Here is a 17,558-nt window from a genome sequence, read left to right as displayed (position 1 = left end):
CCTCGGGATGGGGACTTTAAGGAATGTTCCCAAGCAGTTGCTGAAACTCCATTTGTTTTGGGGAAATTCCATCTTTTCTGGCCTGATGTGGACTCCATATTTCCACTTTTGTGGAAAAAATATGGCATCTGCTCCTCTGTATGAGTTAAGGTTTTGAGTTAGGTTTTCCTTCTCTGCCTTCTACTGGCACCTTGCCTCTTCTGCCTTCCCCTCCCCCTGCTGTTTCTGCACCAACTTGGGTGTGGTCTACACAACTGGTTCCTATACCCTCCTCAGTGCCTCAAGCACGATTGGCTCCTCCTCCCATCCTCAAAGTCAGGGAGTAAAGTGCAGCCCCTTGGACATCTAGGTCTTTTCCAAATAGAATGAATTGCTAAAGCTTTGATTACCGAACATAGGTTTGTGTTTTTAAGTTCTTATTGCAGAGAAATTAAGGCTATTTGGACCTATTTGAAAACATACTTTGTACTTAATTGGTTCATGAATTTACCATCTAAAAAAAATTCTGGCATAAACGCCTCGCAGTTCATTACTAAGTCCTCAATTGGAGACTAAGGTTTCCTAAGAGTTAAAATTCTAAGCGTACTCAAGACCATGGGGGAGGAGAAGGGGAAAAGAAAAGTTAGAGAGGGAGGGAGGCAAACCATAAGAGACTCTTAAAAACTGAGAACAATCTGAGTGTTGATGGGGGGATGGGAGGGAGGGAAGGATGGGTGATGGGTGTTGAGGAGGCCACCTGTTGGGATGAGCACTGGGTGTTGTATGGAAACCAATTTGACAATAAATTTCATAATAAAAAAATAAATAAATAAGCATTAAAAATAATAATAAAATTAAAAAATAAATGCGCTATAATTAAGCAAAGCAGGATACAAAATATTATTATACAGAAATTATTATATAGAAAATATATATTCACTTACACATAGAATTTCATTGGAAAACATTTTCCACCAAATTGTTGCCAATATTTCTATTATAGTCATGTATTTAAGGTAACTTTTGTCACTTGGATAATGTATGTAACTTATCTTTTCTACAGTTGGAATATTCTATTAATGAAATAGATAAAATATATTTAAAAAAATACAGATGGAAATAAGGAAAGCGACCCTGTAAGTAGGAAAGTAGGAGGTATGTAAGAAAGATATGAGGAATGGAAACACATTTTTGTTGAGGGTAGAAGAAAGAAATTTAGTCCTAAATGAGACTGGTTATTTGGAGAAAAATGGCTTTGGGACAAAGTTTGAAGGCAAAGGAATGTTGTAGAAGGTTCACAAGAGAAATCTTTTGAAAGGAATTTTATGTGTGCTCAGGATGGACTAAGTTTGAGATGAATGGAATTTTAAAAGTACACTGGTATAAGGTTGAAATTCTACTTTTTTCTCTGCTCAAATGATAAAGATTGCTTGGACTGTTGATCTTCTCTTGATAAGACAATGCAAAAAAAAAAAGGTTTGTCTTCCAGGAAAACCAGAGTTTTAGGTTTCATCTTTATCAAGGCTTCAATTACTTAGTTAAAACTTCTTAATGTTAAAGGAGCTAAGTTTTGGTAACAGCTATATAATGCTATGCATTCACCTTTAGGATCTTTTATTGCCACCTTGGTTGAATAAATAAAGTTTTAAGATTTGTAATGATCTGTAATCCTATTTAGGATGTACTTATAACTTCCTAAGGTTTGAACAAACTTCCAGGATTTAAATGGTAAATGAAGTCTTTTTGACCAATTAGACCCTTTTATTTGGGATGCTAAGTTACTTGGAAAAGCACTGTCATACAATGGTAAACCTTAGATTATATTGCACAGATAAGTGCTGTAACTGCCCAAATATATATGCAATTCCTAGAGTTTTACTGTTTTTGTATAAGGTCATCACTTCATATTCTGATTATTTGAAGTGTTATGTGTCACAGAAATAACCGAATTTCTTTGTCAATTGCATCATAATGAGCTCTCATCAGATCTTTTTTTTTACATTTATTTATTTTTGAGGGACAGAGAGAGATGGAGCACAAGCAGGGGAGGGACAGAGAGAGAAGGACACACAGAATCCAAAGCAGGCTCCAGGTTCTGAGCTGTCAGCACAGAGCCCAACGTGGGGCTCTAACTCCCAAACTGTGAGATCATTACCTGAGCCGAAGTTGGACACTTAACTGACTGAACCACTCAGGCGCCCCTCATCAGATCTTTAACAATGTCTATTTCTGAGTTTTGTCATTTATAGTTGTTCTTATTCTCTCACAAAACGTGTTTCTTCTTCAAGGAGATTTACAAAAAGGACTTTGGGGACAAATACAGGTATTCGACTTCTTTAAGATTCATTCTCAAATGGGTAAGAATTTCCAGAATTAAAAAGCTGCATTCAAACTGAACAAGAATTAGGAACATGGCATTAAATGAACTGAGGAAGATTATAGTTTTGTGATTCTTGTTGAAAATATTGCTTGTTCTCTAATGTTTCCTCTTCCAGGTTAAGGAAACTTTCTCTTAAGATATCTATGATATGCAGAAATGTCATAAAGTATGCATTTGTAAACTGAAGCATTTATCTTTTCTCTCTACAAAACTCCCCTGAAATTCAAAAACTCTCAGTGAGTATTCTTTCTTTCATGGAAATTAAAATTGTTTGCAATAAGTTCAGTAAGAATCTGTTCATCTTGTAACAGGTCACCGTTGGAAATACTGGTTATTTTATCAAGGCTTTGACTGGAATGTCATATTTGAGAATGACATTCATAGACTCAGATATGACCAGACAGCTTTAAGGAATTAGGGTTGACTTTATAAAACATGGAGCCATAAAGTCCCTGGGAAATGTTGGGCTTGTGCCTTGCTTACAGAGTTCCCAGCAGTTTCACCAGGTAAGTAAAGAAGGTCACTTGCTGGCAGGTGCAGGAACCTCAGGATATCTTGGGGACCTCATGAAGAGGAGTTTGCCCAATTCTATAGGTATTGCAGGCCTGTCTATGGCAAGTATTTGGCTTGGCTTCTGGCCTGGAGAGGCTACTAAAAGTTCAACCCTGAGATTCCTTATAAAAGTTTCCAGCAAAGCAAACTTTAAAAGATCCTCATGATCAATAGCTATTTTTGCTGAACTTATGTAAATAATTAGGTCATGTTTGTTAAGACTGAACTTGTTTTACAAATGCATTGGTCTCAATTTGGCTATCTCTGGAAACGGAGGGTGGGTTTAGAGAGAAAAACTATGTTTCAACAATGCAAAATTATGGATGTTAAATTCTAGTTTTGATTTCCTTTAAATGTTTGTTGTTTGCCTAAACTAGAAAACTTGAGGTAAACTTCAGAAAAATTGTCACAATATTTCATGTATAGACAATCTTCTGTGCTTGTTATTATGTGGGGATAATAAGACCCCATGGGCATATGATTATTTAAACAACTGGAAAACAGGATGGATTTCTAAATATGCAAACCATATCTTCCCTAAACCTTATCTGACAGTTACCAGAAACCCACCCCTTTCAAAGACTTGGAGGTGGACTTTACAGATATACAACCAAATAGACAATTCAGTTTCAGGTATCACCCCATGGGTCCATCACTCCAGAGTTAAGAAGGCCAACTCAGAGGAACCCTCAGCCTGGTGAAGTGATCCAGATCCAGTCAGCCCACTTAAACTGACCCTCAAAAAGACACTGGCCCCTGAGATCTCCAGCCCTGCTCCAGCCACACCCCAGAAGTTGGCTGGCCTGTGCATGGCAGAAGCTTGAAGATTCAACGTGTGGATCAAGCCTCAGGGTTCAGATGCAACTCTGCCAGCCCTTGTCTCTTGCTGGTGTCATAGCCCTGATCTTACTTCTTGCTGTTGGGCTAATAGACCAACAGATTGGACATGGAACAGATGGCAGACACCCTGGTAAACTTACAAAGCCAAATAAACTCCCTGGCAGCAGTGTCCCTCCAAAATAGGTGAGACCTTGACCTCTTCACTTCAGAAAAAGGGGAGAATTGTATCTTTCTGTGGGAGGAATGTTGCTATTTTGTAAACCAATCAGGAATAGTCAGGACTAAGTTTAAGGAACTCAAGGAAAGAATTCAACGTAGACAACAGAAAAATATCAGTCAATGGAGAGGATGGGATCTCACAGACTGGGCATCCTGGATCCCTGCCGTGGCTGGGCCCTTCCTTTCCATTATTTTACTTGTGACCATCGGCCCCTGTATACTAAATACCTTGGTACGTTTTACTGAAAACACTGTTGCTTTTTGAACTGAAGCACGAATCTTAGCCCTCCAAGGGTACCAACCCCTAGAACTAAAAAGTGATGCCTAATAAAAGATTTTTTAAAAGGCATGAAAAGGGGGGACGTTGGGAAAATGTATAAAGTTTTACACCATAAGATGGCCGAGGGGACTAAAACGAGCTCTGGTCTCTATCTTAGAGACCCCTCTTCTGGGTTCTTCTTGCCCTGTTTGCCATGCGTGTGAAAACCCACCACAGATATGGAAGCTGACAACTATAAATTACCCTTCCCCCCTTCATTTGGGGCTCAGATCTTTGGAGAAATGGCCTCCTCTGAGCCCGCTGGTGCTAAATAAATCTCCTCTCCACCAAGATCTCCGAGTGCCACTTGGTTTTTCTGTCAGAGTTCCAGCCTGGTTCCGTAACACTGTAAGACACAGCCATAACTTCTTTCATGAATTTTATAGTCTTGTAAGTAAGAGAGGTATTTAAAAAACTGGAAGCAAATAACATATTTGTTTATTTGTTTTAAGTTAAACTTTGTATTTTGAGACAAATGTAGATTTATATGCATTTTCAAGAAACAGTACAGAGAGATCATTTGTACTGTTTTCCCAGTATCACCCAATGGTAACATCTTGCAGACTTGTAGGATGTTTATATTGATAGAGTAGAATATACCACATTTTATCACCATAAAAATTCTTTTTATAGCTACACATATTTCCTTCTCAACCCAGCTCTCTTTAGCAACTGACTACCACTTATATGTTTTCCATTTATATAATTTTGACAGTTCAAGAAGTGAGTGGCACTATGCAGTATGTACTTTGTGCTTTTTCACTTAGCATAATTTTCTGAAGATTGGTCTGGGTTGCTGTATGTATATCAGTAGTTTAATCATTTTTATTACTGACCAGTATGGCATAGAATGAATGCACAATAGTCTTTATCCATTCACTTCAATTTTTTTTCATGTTTATTTACTTTTGAGAGAAAGAGAGACAGAGAGCAAGAAAGGGAGGGAAAGAGAGACAGAGAGATTCAGAATTTAGAGCAGGCTCCAGGCTCTTAGCTGTCAGCACAGAGCCCGATATGGGGCTTGAACTCAAGAACTGCAAGATCATGACCTGAGCCAAAGTTGGATGCTTAACTGACTGACTCAGGCTCACCTTTAAAAATTCAGTTTTAGAAGGTTTTTTTTTTCACCTGGTATTTTGGCTATTACAAATACAGAATATGCACAGGATTATTTTTTTTCTTTTTACTATTTTATTTTTACTATTCTTTTACTTTTTAAAAATTGAAGTGAAATTCACATAATACAAAAATCAACCTTTTTTTAAGGTTTATTTATTTTTGAGAGAGAAACAGCGTGAGCAGGGGAAGGGCAGAGAGAGAGGCAGTCATAGAATCTGAAGCAGGCTCCAGGCTCTGAGCTGTCAACACCAAGCCCAATGTGGGGCTTGAACTCACAAACTGCAAGATCATGACTGCAAGTTGGTTAAAGTTGGATGTTTAACCAACTGAGCCACCCAGGTACCCCATTTCAAAGTAAATGATTTAGTAGCATTTAGTACATGCAAAGTGTTGTGCAACCACCACTTCTATCAAGTTCCAAAATATTTTTATCACCCTGAAAGGAAACCTAATATACCAAACAATTATTTCCCATTTCCCCATTCCTACAGTCCCTAATGACAATCAATTTACATTGTCTCTACATATTTACCTATTCTGGATATTCCATATAAATGGAAAGCAATATGTGTTTTTTGTTGGCTGACTTTTTTCATTTTTTTTTTACTTTTTTCATTTAACATAAAATTTTCAAGATTAGTCCATGCCACAGCATGTATTAACAATTTATTCCTTTTTGTGGCTGAATAATATTAGACTGTACATGTATATGACAAGATTTTTGATCCATCTGTCCATTGATAAGCATTTAGGCAGTTTTTACCTTTTAGCTGTAGTGGATAGTGCTGGGGAAAACATGCATAAACATAAATTTGTTTGGATACCTCTTATCAACTATGTAGAGTTTATGGTTACGAGTCAAATTTCTGGATTATATAGTAATTGTATGCATAATTTTTTGAGAAGCCATCAAATTATATTTTGAGTAACATCTGAACCAATTTAAATTCCTACAATTTCTTCACACATTAAACAACTTGTTTTAATTTTATTATAGACATCCTAATAGGTGTCAGGTGAGGCCTCAATGTGGTTTTAATTTGCATCTCCCTAACAACTAATGATAGTGACCTTTATTCATGTGGTTTTTGGACATTTGTATACCTTTTTGTTGTTGTTATTAAAATATTTTCATTCCATTTTTTAAAGTGGGTGTATGTCTTTTTGTTGCTGAAATGTAGGAGTTCTCTATATGTACTTGATATAAGTCCTTTGTTTCCTCATCAAATATATGATTTGTAAATACTTTATCTTATTCCATAGGTTATCTTTTTACTTTTTAAAAGTTCTCTCATGCACAAAAGCTTTAAATTTTTATGGAGCCATATTTATTTATTTATCTATTTTCTGTTTTGTGGTTGTTCATGCTTTTGTCAAAGAATATCAAAGAATCCATTGTGAAACCCAAAGTCATAAAGATTTGTTCCTGGGGTGTTTTTTTCTTCTGAGTATTATGGACTATAACAGTGTTCCTTTTCTTTTTCAATATTACTTTAGCTGTTTGAAACCCATTATAATTACATATGAATTTGAGGATTTTCATTTCCAAAAAGCAAGGCTATTGAAATGTTGATAGTGTTTATTGAGTTTCTGAACTATTTTGGATAGTATACCATTTTCATAATAGTAAGTTTTTCCATCCATAAACATAGGATACCTTTGCATTTATTTAAGTTTTCTTTAATTTCTTTAGACAACATTTTCTAGTTTTCAGTGTTTTATTTCCTTGGTTAAATTTATTCCTATGTATACTATTTTGGATGCCATTTTAAAAACACTCGTTTTAATTTTTGGATTTTCCATTGCTGATGTATTAAAACACAAGAGACATGTGTGTGTTGATCTTGTGATATCAAACTTTGCTAACTTCATTTACAATCTGCAAATATGGATAGTGTTACTTCTTTATTTTTCTGTTCTTTTATGTGTGTGGCGGGGTGCCTTTTATTTCTTTTGCCTAATTTCTGTGGTCAATATTTCTAGTAAAATGTTGAGTAATAATGGTGAAAACAAGTGACCTTGCCTTGTTTTGATCTTAAGAAGAAAGGTTTAGTCTTTCAATATTAAATATGATCTTAGTTGTGATTTTTGCATTATGGCCTTTTCATATAGTGGAAGTCCTTCTATTCCTAGTTTTCAGAGTATTTTTTATCATAAACCAGTGTTTGATGGTTTCAAATGCTTTTTCTCTGTCGATTGAGAAGATCATGTATTTTTATCCCTTATTCTATTAATACGATGTCTAACACTGATTAATTTATTTTGTTGAACTACTATTACATCCCTGGGAAAAATCCCACTTGGTCGTTGTGCATAAACTTTTTAAGATTTTGTTGGTTTTGGTTTGCTTCTCTGTTGTTAACTACATTTGCATCTATATTAATGAAGAATATTATTTTGTAGTTTCATTTTCTTATATCTTTGTGTGGCATTGGTGTCAGAGTAAACTAGTATTATGGAATGAGTTAGATAATATTCCTGTCTCTTTCATTCTTGTCATTCAGGTCTAAAGACAAATTCTCTGAGTTTTTTTTTTTTCCCTGAGAATGTCTTAATTTCCCTATCAGCTTTGAAGTATAATTTAGTAAAACATAGACTATAGGTTAGCTTTTCTTTGTGGCCCTTTCAAAATCTTATCACATTCTTTCTGATCTGTTTGGTTTCGGATGAGTAATCAGTTGTTAATCTTATTGAAGAACCTGTGTACATGATAAGCTCCTTTTCTCTTGTTGCCCTTAAGATTCTCTCTTTCTCCTTGGCTTTCAACAATTTAATTATAAAATGTCTCATTGTAGATATCTTTGTGTTTATATTTCTTTGGTTTCATTGAGCTTCTTGAATGTAGGTTTACATATTTCATCAAATTTGAGAAATTGTCAATAAACTATTATTTCTTTAAATATTGTTTCTGCTCCTTTCTCTCTCTTCTTCTTCTAGGACAATGATTATGGACACTTTGGTACACTTTATGGTTTCCCACAGATCTTGTAGACAGATTTTTTTTTCTTCTTCTTTATTCTCTTTTCTTTCTACTCAGACTGGATAATTTCAATTGATTCCTCTTTAGCTTCTCAGACTTTTTCTCTTCTGGTTGGTCAAATCTTCTATTTAAACTTTCTAGTGTATTTTTCATTCCACACATTTCTGTTTCAAAATTTGGCTATTTTTAATTATCTCTATCTCTTCATTGACATTCTCTATTAGTTTCTAGATCATTTTCCTAGTTTTTTCTTTCTTTCTTTCTTTCTTTCTTTCTTTCTTTCTTTCTTTCTCTTTTGTCCTTGATTTCCCCCTAACTCACTGAGTACATTTAAGATAGTTGATTTAAAGTCTTTGTTGAGCAAGTCAATGTGTATGCTTCCTCAGTAACAGTTACTGTTAGTTTTTTCTATAAAGGGACTATAGAGGCCAAGGGTATGTTGTCCAAATTGTGACACTTAGAATATTCTGACTAAATGTTACTTAAGAAACAATAAAAATATACACTCTGATTCTCCAACACCCCCCCCCCACTTTATCTCCAGAAAACAGGAAATAAGTCTTCCATGTGAAAGGCAACCTTCCTGTAACAGGAGATAAAAAGATATCCTTACTACCAAAGATAGGAAATTCAGTCTAGAAGACTATATAAACAAACCTTGTACTTTTACTAACTTACTACCCCACCAAAATCTGTTTAGAATTCCTTACGAATTGAAGTTTCCAAACGTAACTTTTCTTTGTCCTGCCAATTCCTCACAGATTTAGTGTTTCTTTGTCTAACAATTACAAAATTTTTCTAAAAATTTGTCTAAAAATTACAAAAGCTGACTGCTTTGGTCATTTCTTTAGGTCTCAATTTTATTATTGGGCTTCTGTGAACATGTAATTAAAAGATTGTTTTTTCTCCTCTTACTCTGTCTCATGTCAATTTACTTCCTAGTCCAGGTAGAAGAATTTAGAAGGGTAGAGAAAAATTTTACTTTCTTAACAAGGAGACCATTTCTTGTTTCTTTGCACACTTCACAATTTTTTCTTTAAAACGAGTTTTGAATATTTTTATGTAATAACAGTAAATTAGTCTTTCCTCTGAAAGTTTTCATCTTGTTTTCCTGCTCTAGCTTTTTGCTTAGTGAATTTTATAACTTTATTTGTAAAGCTTGTGTTCTTTGTCATGTAAAGTCTCTATTCCTTAATTTGTGTTCGGATATTGCTCGGACAGAGATATTCTTAAAAGTAAAAGTCAAAAACGAAAGAGAGAAAGAGACAGAGAAACACCATTTTGAATCTTTGCATTTTTAAAGTCTATTTAGTTGTTTTAGTAATCTCTACACCCAACGTGGGGTTCAAACTCACTACCCAGAGATCAAGAGTTGCACGCTCTTCCAACTGAGCTGGCCAGGTAGCCTTGCAGATTGGTTTTGTACTAGAGCTCTCTTTCAACACTTGACCATTTATAACTCTGACTTAGCCTTAACTTTCTGCTTACACTGACCCTAGAAACTGTGATTAAAAACTTATGCTTTTTTTTTTTAAGTAGCTTCATGTCCAGAGCTGAGCCCAATGTGGGGCTTGAACTCATGACCCTGAGATCAAAATCTGAGCTGAGATCAAGAGTACGCTTAACTGACCATGCCATTCCAGCGCCCCTCAAGTATTTTCTGATCTCTCATCCTATCCTGGCCATACATCTGGCTTTCTAACATGAAACCTTTTGAATACCTTAATTTCCCAGGGAAACTTTCACCCCAACTCTTCCTGCTGTGTTTTTGTGGTCTATTGTATGCCTCAATCATAATAGTTTTTCCCAGTGACTGTAGATGGTTTATTTATCTTACAGTGTTTTCGAAAATTTGCTTTTTCTTTTTCATCTTGAGTTAGCTCTGATTTAGGCAAAAGAAAGATAAGAACCTGGTGTAATTATTTCAAGTAGCCCTGAGACAAATTAAAACAGAAAACTCCTTTCAACAAGATCTACTCTGATTCTTTCAGTAACAGGAACCAGGGCCCAACATTTGAAATGCAGCTGCTATCTTCCAAACTGACGTTGAACTGAGGAAGTGGTGGGCCATAAGCAGGTTGAAATGTCATAAATCTTCTATACCATTTACTGTTGCTTTTTTATTAATTCTGTGTTCACTTATTTGCTATAACTGTTTACTGTTTTCCAGAGTTCTGAAAGTTATTTGATAGTTTTTTCTTGATTTTTTTTTTGTTTCTATGGAAAGACAGGTGACTGAAGCTTCCTACTCCACCAATTTCACTGACTTCTTGTTCGATATAAATATGTCTTATACTCTCTGTGATAAATCCCCAAGAATACAATTTCTGGGTCATAGGGCAGTTACATGTTTAGTTTTTAAAGTAACTCTAACTGATTTTCAGAGGAGCTGTACCATTTTTTATTCCCCAAAACAATGTATTAGTGATCCAGTATCTCCACAAATTGTCCGTGTTGTTACTACATATCTAGATAGATAGATAGATAGATATATGAGATATATGTAGATATGATAAATATATATGAGATATATATATATACATATATATATATCGCATTGTGATTTTAATTTGTGTTTCTCCAAGAGTAATCATCTTGAGCATTTTTTATTTGCTTATTTTCCATCTGTACATTCTCTTTCGTGAAATATCTTCAAAAATTCCCTCCCTGTCTGATTGAATTCCTTTATTTTAGTTCTGTTTTTGTTTTGTTGTTGTTTACTATCAAATATTGAGAGATATTTGCATATTGTAAATGCTGTTTTTCTAAGTTATGTAACTTGAAAATATTTTCTCACATACTAAGCTAAATCATGTTTCTTCAAACTTTTAACAGTATTCATGAAGCAAAAACATAAAATTTCAACTACTTTTATAGGCCATGGCTAGGAATTCATGTCTTTTTAAAGGACAAACTAGGGGCAGAGGATCTGTTGCCTCTTTTTTATTCTCAATTTAATTCTGTCTTCTGGCCTTTCCTGCCCTGGGTCTTTGAAGTGTTTGTCTTCCTTACCCTTTCCTCATTTCTAGACTTTCTTGATCTTGTGGCACATCAGAAAGTTTGCCATCATGCTGTTAAAAAATTCAAATAAGTAAATTTAAGGATATGATTGGCTTTAATGATTTATGAATCAGGCAGCATTCCATTTTAGCAGAAAGAAAAGAGTTTTGAGTAGCTGTACAAAATGGAAGGCTTTTATAGACAAAAGGTGGAGCAAGAAAAGGAAGTTTCTAGCACAGAATGGATTGTTTCAGGCAATATAATCTTTCTCAGGTGGAAGAGGGGAGTCTGTAGGCAGATTAAGTCACTAGTGTTGATCAGGTAATTGCAGATTGGTTACAGGTCATATCCTGGAAGAGGCTGCACTTGTAATTAGGGTAGATATTAAGCCTTAGTTTGCTGATGTGAAGCTTAGCACAAGTAAATACATTTTGGGCTTTTTTTTTTTTTAATAATGCTTTCCAGGAAATATACATGGAGAAAAATCCTGTCTTCCAATAATTCTATCTTAAGGAGAGTGATGTTTTTGGAGTATGTATTATTTGCCACAAAGTTGACTATGAAATATTGACATCACTTGCCTGTTTGTAGCATTTTCAGTGTTCCTGTTCTTTCTTCTCTCACTTCCTTCAAGTAGCCATGAGCAGGGTCTGCTACATAATGTGTGGGACACACGCAAAATGAAAAGATGAGCTCTTTGTTCAAACATTACTCAGAATTTCAAGAGGGTGAGAATCTTAAACACAGTCATTGATGCTGACTTCCTGGACCCACCTTGCTGCCAGCTTATTTCAACAGAATGAGCCTCCATTATTTGGTGTAAAAAAGAAAATCATTCTAAGTTTTTTACCTTTTTCCAGTCTGACTGTACATTTAAATTTCTCAATCAACTGTGTAATTCTTTAGTCATTCAGCCTCTTTGAGTCTGTTTTCTGGGCTATAAAACGTGAATAATAATGGAAACTTAAAGTGGTTTTCACAAAAATAAAATGGAATACTTTGTTAGAAAGCACTAAAAATTGCAAAAGATGTATCATTTTATATTTTATATATATATATTTTTATATAATTTATTGTCAAATTGGTTTCCATACAACACCCAGTGCTCATTCCAAAAGGTGCCCTCTTCATTGCCCATCACCCACATTCCCCACTCCCCCACCCCCATCAACCCTTAGTTTGTTCTCAGTATTTTAGAGTCTCTTATGGTTTTCCTCCCTCCCTCTCTGTAACTTTTCCCCCCTCCACTCCCCCATGGTCTTCTGTTAGGTTTCTCAACATCCACATATGAGTGAAAACATATGGTATCTGTCTTTCTCTGCCTGACTTATTTCACTTAGCAAAATACTCTCCAGTTCCATCTACATTGCTACAAATGGCCAGATTTCATTCTTTCTCATTGCCAAGTAGTATTCCATTGTATATATAAACCACATCTTCTTTATCCATTCATCAGTTGATGGACATTTAGGCACTTTCTATAATTTGGCTATTGTTGAAAGTGCTGCTATAAACATAGGGGTACAAGTGCCCCTATGCATCAGCACTCTTGTATCCCTTGGGTAAATTCCAAGCAGTGCTATTGCTGGGTCATAGGGTAGATCTATTTTTAATTTTTTGAGGAACCTCCACACTGTTTTCCAGAGCAGCTTCACCAGTTTTCATTCCCACCAACAGTACAAGAGGGTTATGGTCCTCCACATCCTCTCCAGCATCTGTAGTCTCCTGACTTGTTCATTTTAGCCACAATGACTGGCGTGAGGTGGTATCTCAGTGTGGTTTTGATTTGTATTTCCCTGATGAGGAGTGACATTGAGCATCTTTTCAAGTGCCTGTTGCCCATTTGGATGTCTTTTTTAGAAAAGTGTCTATTCATGTCTTCTGCCCATTTCTTCACTGGATTATTTGTGGGTGTGGAGTTTGGTGAGTTCTTTATAGATTTTGGATACTGGCCCTGTATCAAATATGTCATTTGCAAATATCTTTTCCCATTCCGTTGGTTGCCTTTTAGTTTTGTTGATGGTTTCCTTTACAGTGTAGAAACTTTTTATCTTGATTAGATCCCAATAGTTCATTTTTGCTTTTATTCCCTTGCCTTTGGAGATATGTCGAGTAAGAAATTGCTACAGGTGAGGTCAAGGAGGTTCTTTCCTACTTTATTCTCTAGGGTTTTGATTGTTTCCTGTCTCACATTCAGGTCCTTTATCCATTTTGAGTTTATTTTTGTGAATGGTGTAAGAAAGTGGTCTAGTTTCATTCTTCTGCATGTTGCTGTCCAGTTCTCCCAGAACCATTTGTTAAAGAAACTGTCTTTTTTCCGTTGAATATTCTTCCTGCTTTTTCAAAGATTAGTTGGCCATGCTTTTGTGGGTCTAATTCTGGAGTCTCTATTCTATTCCATTGGTCTATGTGTCTGTTTTTGTGCCAATACCAACCATGCTGTCTTGATGATCACAGCTTTGTAGTAGAGGCTAAAGTCTGGGATTGTGATGCCTCCCGCTTTGGTCTTCTTCTTCAATATTACTTTGGCTATTTGGGGTCTTTTGTGGTTCCATACAAATTTTAGGATTGCTTGTTCTAGCTTCAAGAATAATGCTGGTGCAATTTTGATTGGGATTGCATTGAATGCGTAGCTAGCCTTGGGTAGTATTGACATTTTAACCACATTTATTCTTCCAATCCATGAGCACGGAATGTTTTTCCATTTTTTTATATCTTCTTCAATTTCCCTCATAAGCTTTCTAGTTTTCAGCATACAGATCTTTTACATCTTTGGTTAGGTTTATTCCTAGGTATTTTATGATGCTTGGCGCAATATGAATGGGATTAATTTCTTTATGTCTACTTCTGTTTCTTCATTATTGGTGTATAAAAATGCAACTGATTTCTGTACATCGATTTTGTGTCCTGTGACTTTGCTGAAGTCAAGTATCAGTTCTAGCAGACTTTTGGTGGAGTCTATCGCATATTCCATGTATAATATCATGTCATCTGCAAAAAGCGAAAGCTTAACTTCATCTTTCCCAATTTTGATGCCTTTGATTTCCTTTTGTTGTCTGATTGCTGATGCTAGCACTTCCAACCCTATGTTAAACAACAGCGGTGAGAGTGGCTATCCCTGTCATATTCCTGATCTCAGGGGGAAAGCTCTCAATTTTTCTTCATTGAGGATGATATTAGCTGTGGGCTTTTCACAAATGGCCTTTACGATGTTTAAGTATGTTCTTTCTATCCCAACTTTCTTGAGCGTTTTTATTAAGAAAGTATGCTGTATTTTGTCAAAAACCTTTTCTGCATCAATTGACAGGATCATATGGTTCTCATCTTTTCTTTTATTAATGTTATTTACACAGTGATTGATTTGCAAATGTTGAACCAGCCCTGCAGCCCAGGAATGAATCCCATTTGATCATGGTGAATAATTATTTTTATATGCTGTTGAATTCGATTTGCTAGTATCTTATTGAGAATTTTTGCATCTATATTCATCAGGAATATTGGCCTATAGTTCTCTTTTTGGCTGGGTCTCTGTCTGGTTTGGGAATCAAAGTATGGTGGCTTCATAGAATGAGTCTGGAAGTTTTCCTTACCTTTCTATTTTTTGGAACAGCTTGAAAAGGATAGGTATTATCTCTGCTTTAAATGTCTGGTAGAATTCCCCAGGGAAGCCATCTGCTCCTGGACTTTTCTTCATTGGGAGAATTTTGATAATAAATTCAATTTCTTCGCTGGTTATGGGTCTATTCAAGTTTTCTATTTCTTCCTGTTTGAGTTTTGGAAGTGTTGGGTGTTTAGGAATTTGCCCATGTTCCAGGTTGTCCATTTTGTAGGCATATAATTTTTCATAATATTCCCTGACAATTGCTTGTATTTCTCAGGGATTGGTTGTAATACATCCCTTTTCATTCATGATTTTATCTATTTGGGTCCCCTCTTTTCTTTTTGAGAAGTCTGGCTAGAGGTTTATCAAATTTTGTTTATTTTTTTCAAAAAAAACTCACTCTGGCTTTCATTGATCTGCTCTACTGTTTTTTTTTATTCTATATTATTTATTTCTGCTCTGATCTTATTATTTCTCTTCTTCTGCTGGGTTTGGGGTGTCGTTGCTGTTCTGCTTTTATTTCCTTTAGGTGTGCTGTTAGATTTTGTATTTGGGATTTTTCTTGTTTCTTGAGATAGGCCTGTATTGCAATGTATTTTCCTCTTAGGACTTCCTTTGCTGCATCCCGAAGTGTTTGGATTGTTGTAATTTCATTTGTATCCATATATTTTTTAAAAATTTCTTCTCTCATTGCCTGTTTGACCCATTAATTCTTTAGTAAGATGCTTATTAACCTCCATGCTTTTAGAAGTTTTCCAGACTTTTTCCTGTGGTTGACTTCAAGTTTCATAGCATTGTGATCTGAAAGTGTACATGGCATGATCTCAATGCTTTTGTACTTATTAAGGACTGTTTTGTGACCCAGTATATGATCTATCTTGGAGAATGTTCCGTGTGGACTTGAGAAGAAAGTATATTCTGTTGCTTTTGGATGCAGAATTCTAAATATATATGTCAAGTCCATCTGATCTAATGTATCACTCAGTCCCTGTTTCTTTATTGACCCTGTGTCTAGATGATTTATCCATTGTTGTAAGTAGAGTATTAAAGTCCCCTGCAATTATCACATTCTTATCAATAAGGTTGCTTATATTTGTGATTAATTGTTTTATATTTGTGGGCCTCCATATTCGGTGCATAGTAAGTTATAATTGTTAGCTCTTCCCGATGGATAGACCCTGTAATTATTATATAATGCCCTTCTTCATCTCTTGTTACAGCCTTTAATTTAAATTCTAGTTTGTCTTATATATGTATGGCTACTCCAGCTTTCTTTTGACTTCCAGTAGTCAAAAGATACATAGGTCTCCATCCCCTCACTTTCAATCTGAAGGTGTCCTCAGGTCTAAAATGAGTCTCTTGTAGACAGCAAATATATGGGTCTTGTTTTTTATCCATTCTGATACCCTATATCTTTTTTTGGAGCATTAAAGAGGTACCATTTTATTTTATTTTTTTTTTATATATTTCCAGTGTCTCTCAGTCCATCCTCCCACAGTTGGTGTATCTGTAGTCCTAGTATCCTCTGGACAACACTAGTACATCTTATTGCATCTTCACCCATGCCAATCATAATAATTCCCTACTCTCAGTTAGGGAAGGTATTGATGGTTTTTTATGTGTTATTTATCCATTATCCATAATAAAGAAATGAGAATTGCCATGTGTCAGGCTCACTGTTACAGCCACCCTTTAATTCCTGAGTCCCATGGCATCTGTAAAGGCACTGAATGATTTTTATCAATTATATCATATCCAGAATATGGTTATTAATGTTAAAACGAAATCACAGCCCCAAAGTGGAGTCAGCTCTTTAGGGCCCTACGTCAGTGAATTAAGACATAAAAGTAACCTAACTGTAGTTTTAGCACCCCACCCTATGTAACTTTTTGAGTCTACATAGAATTTCCTAGTTAGCACTAGGAAATTTACTGATATATTCATTCTGTTCCTCTTAGGAGGGAAACATTGCCCAAAACAATGCATTATTTGTTACTAAATTTACTTTTTCCCTACTCCCTTTTAGCCTTTAAAAACTTCCCTTTTCTGCAGCTCAGTGGAGATCTTTTCTAATTGCTAGATAAGATGCTTCCTAATCCATTTATTAATTAATGAATCCAATTATATCTTTACATATATTTGGGTGAATTTTTGTTATTTAACAGTTTTGGCATCAGTGGTGGGATCAAAGTTTTCTTCTAGTAGCTTCAGAGATAATGACAAAGACAGTTGTGGTACGCATTAACCCTTTTGAGTTCTCTTTCTCATTGTTTATGAGGGCCATTGGTAAATTTCTCTAGGTTCTTCTCTATTCTCTATTCTCTTAAATCTAATTTCTGATTTTAATTGACTTTGCATAGATCCCTTTTTTGAGTTGAAAACCCCAATATTTTCCCTAATCTTTAGATTCCATATTGGGAACTGCTGACAGTTACTGGCTTTAGTTGGACTAGGGTCTGACTTAAAAACAAAACTGGGTCTTGGATTGAACTGGGTTTGATTTAAACAGGATTGGGTACAGTGCAAGGCCTTGGGTGACTAAAATTTTGTCTTAAATAAAGACTAGCTG

This window comes from Panthera tigris, chromosome D1 (assembly GCF_018350195.1).
Source record: "Panthera tigris isolate Pti1 chromosome D1, P.tigris_Pti1_mat1.1, whole genome shotgun sequence".
In the NCBI taxonomy this organism is placed as follows: domain Eukaryota; kingdom Metazoa; phylum Chordata; class Mammalia; order Carnivora; family Felidae; genus Panthera; species Panthera tigris.
This window is presented reverse-complemented; position numbering follows the sequence as displayed.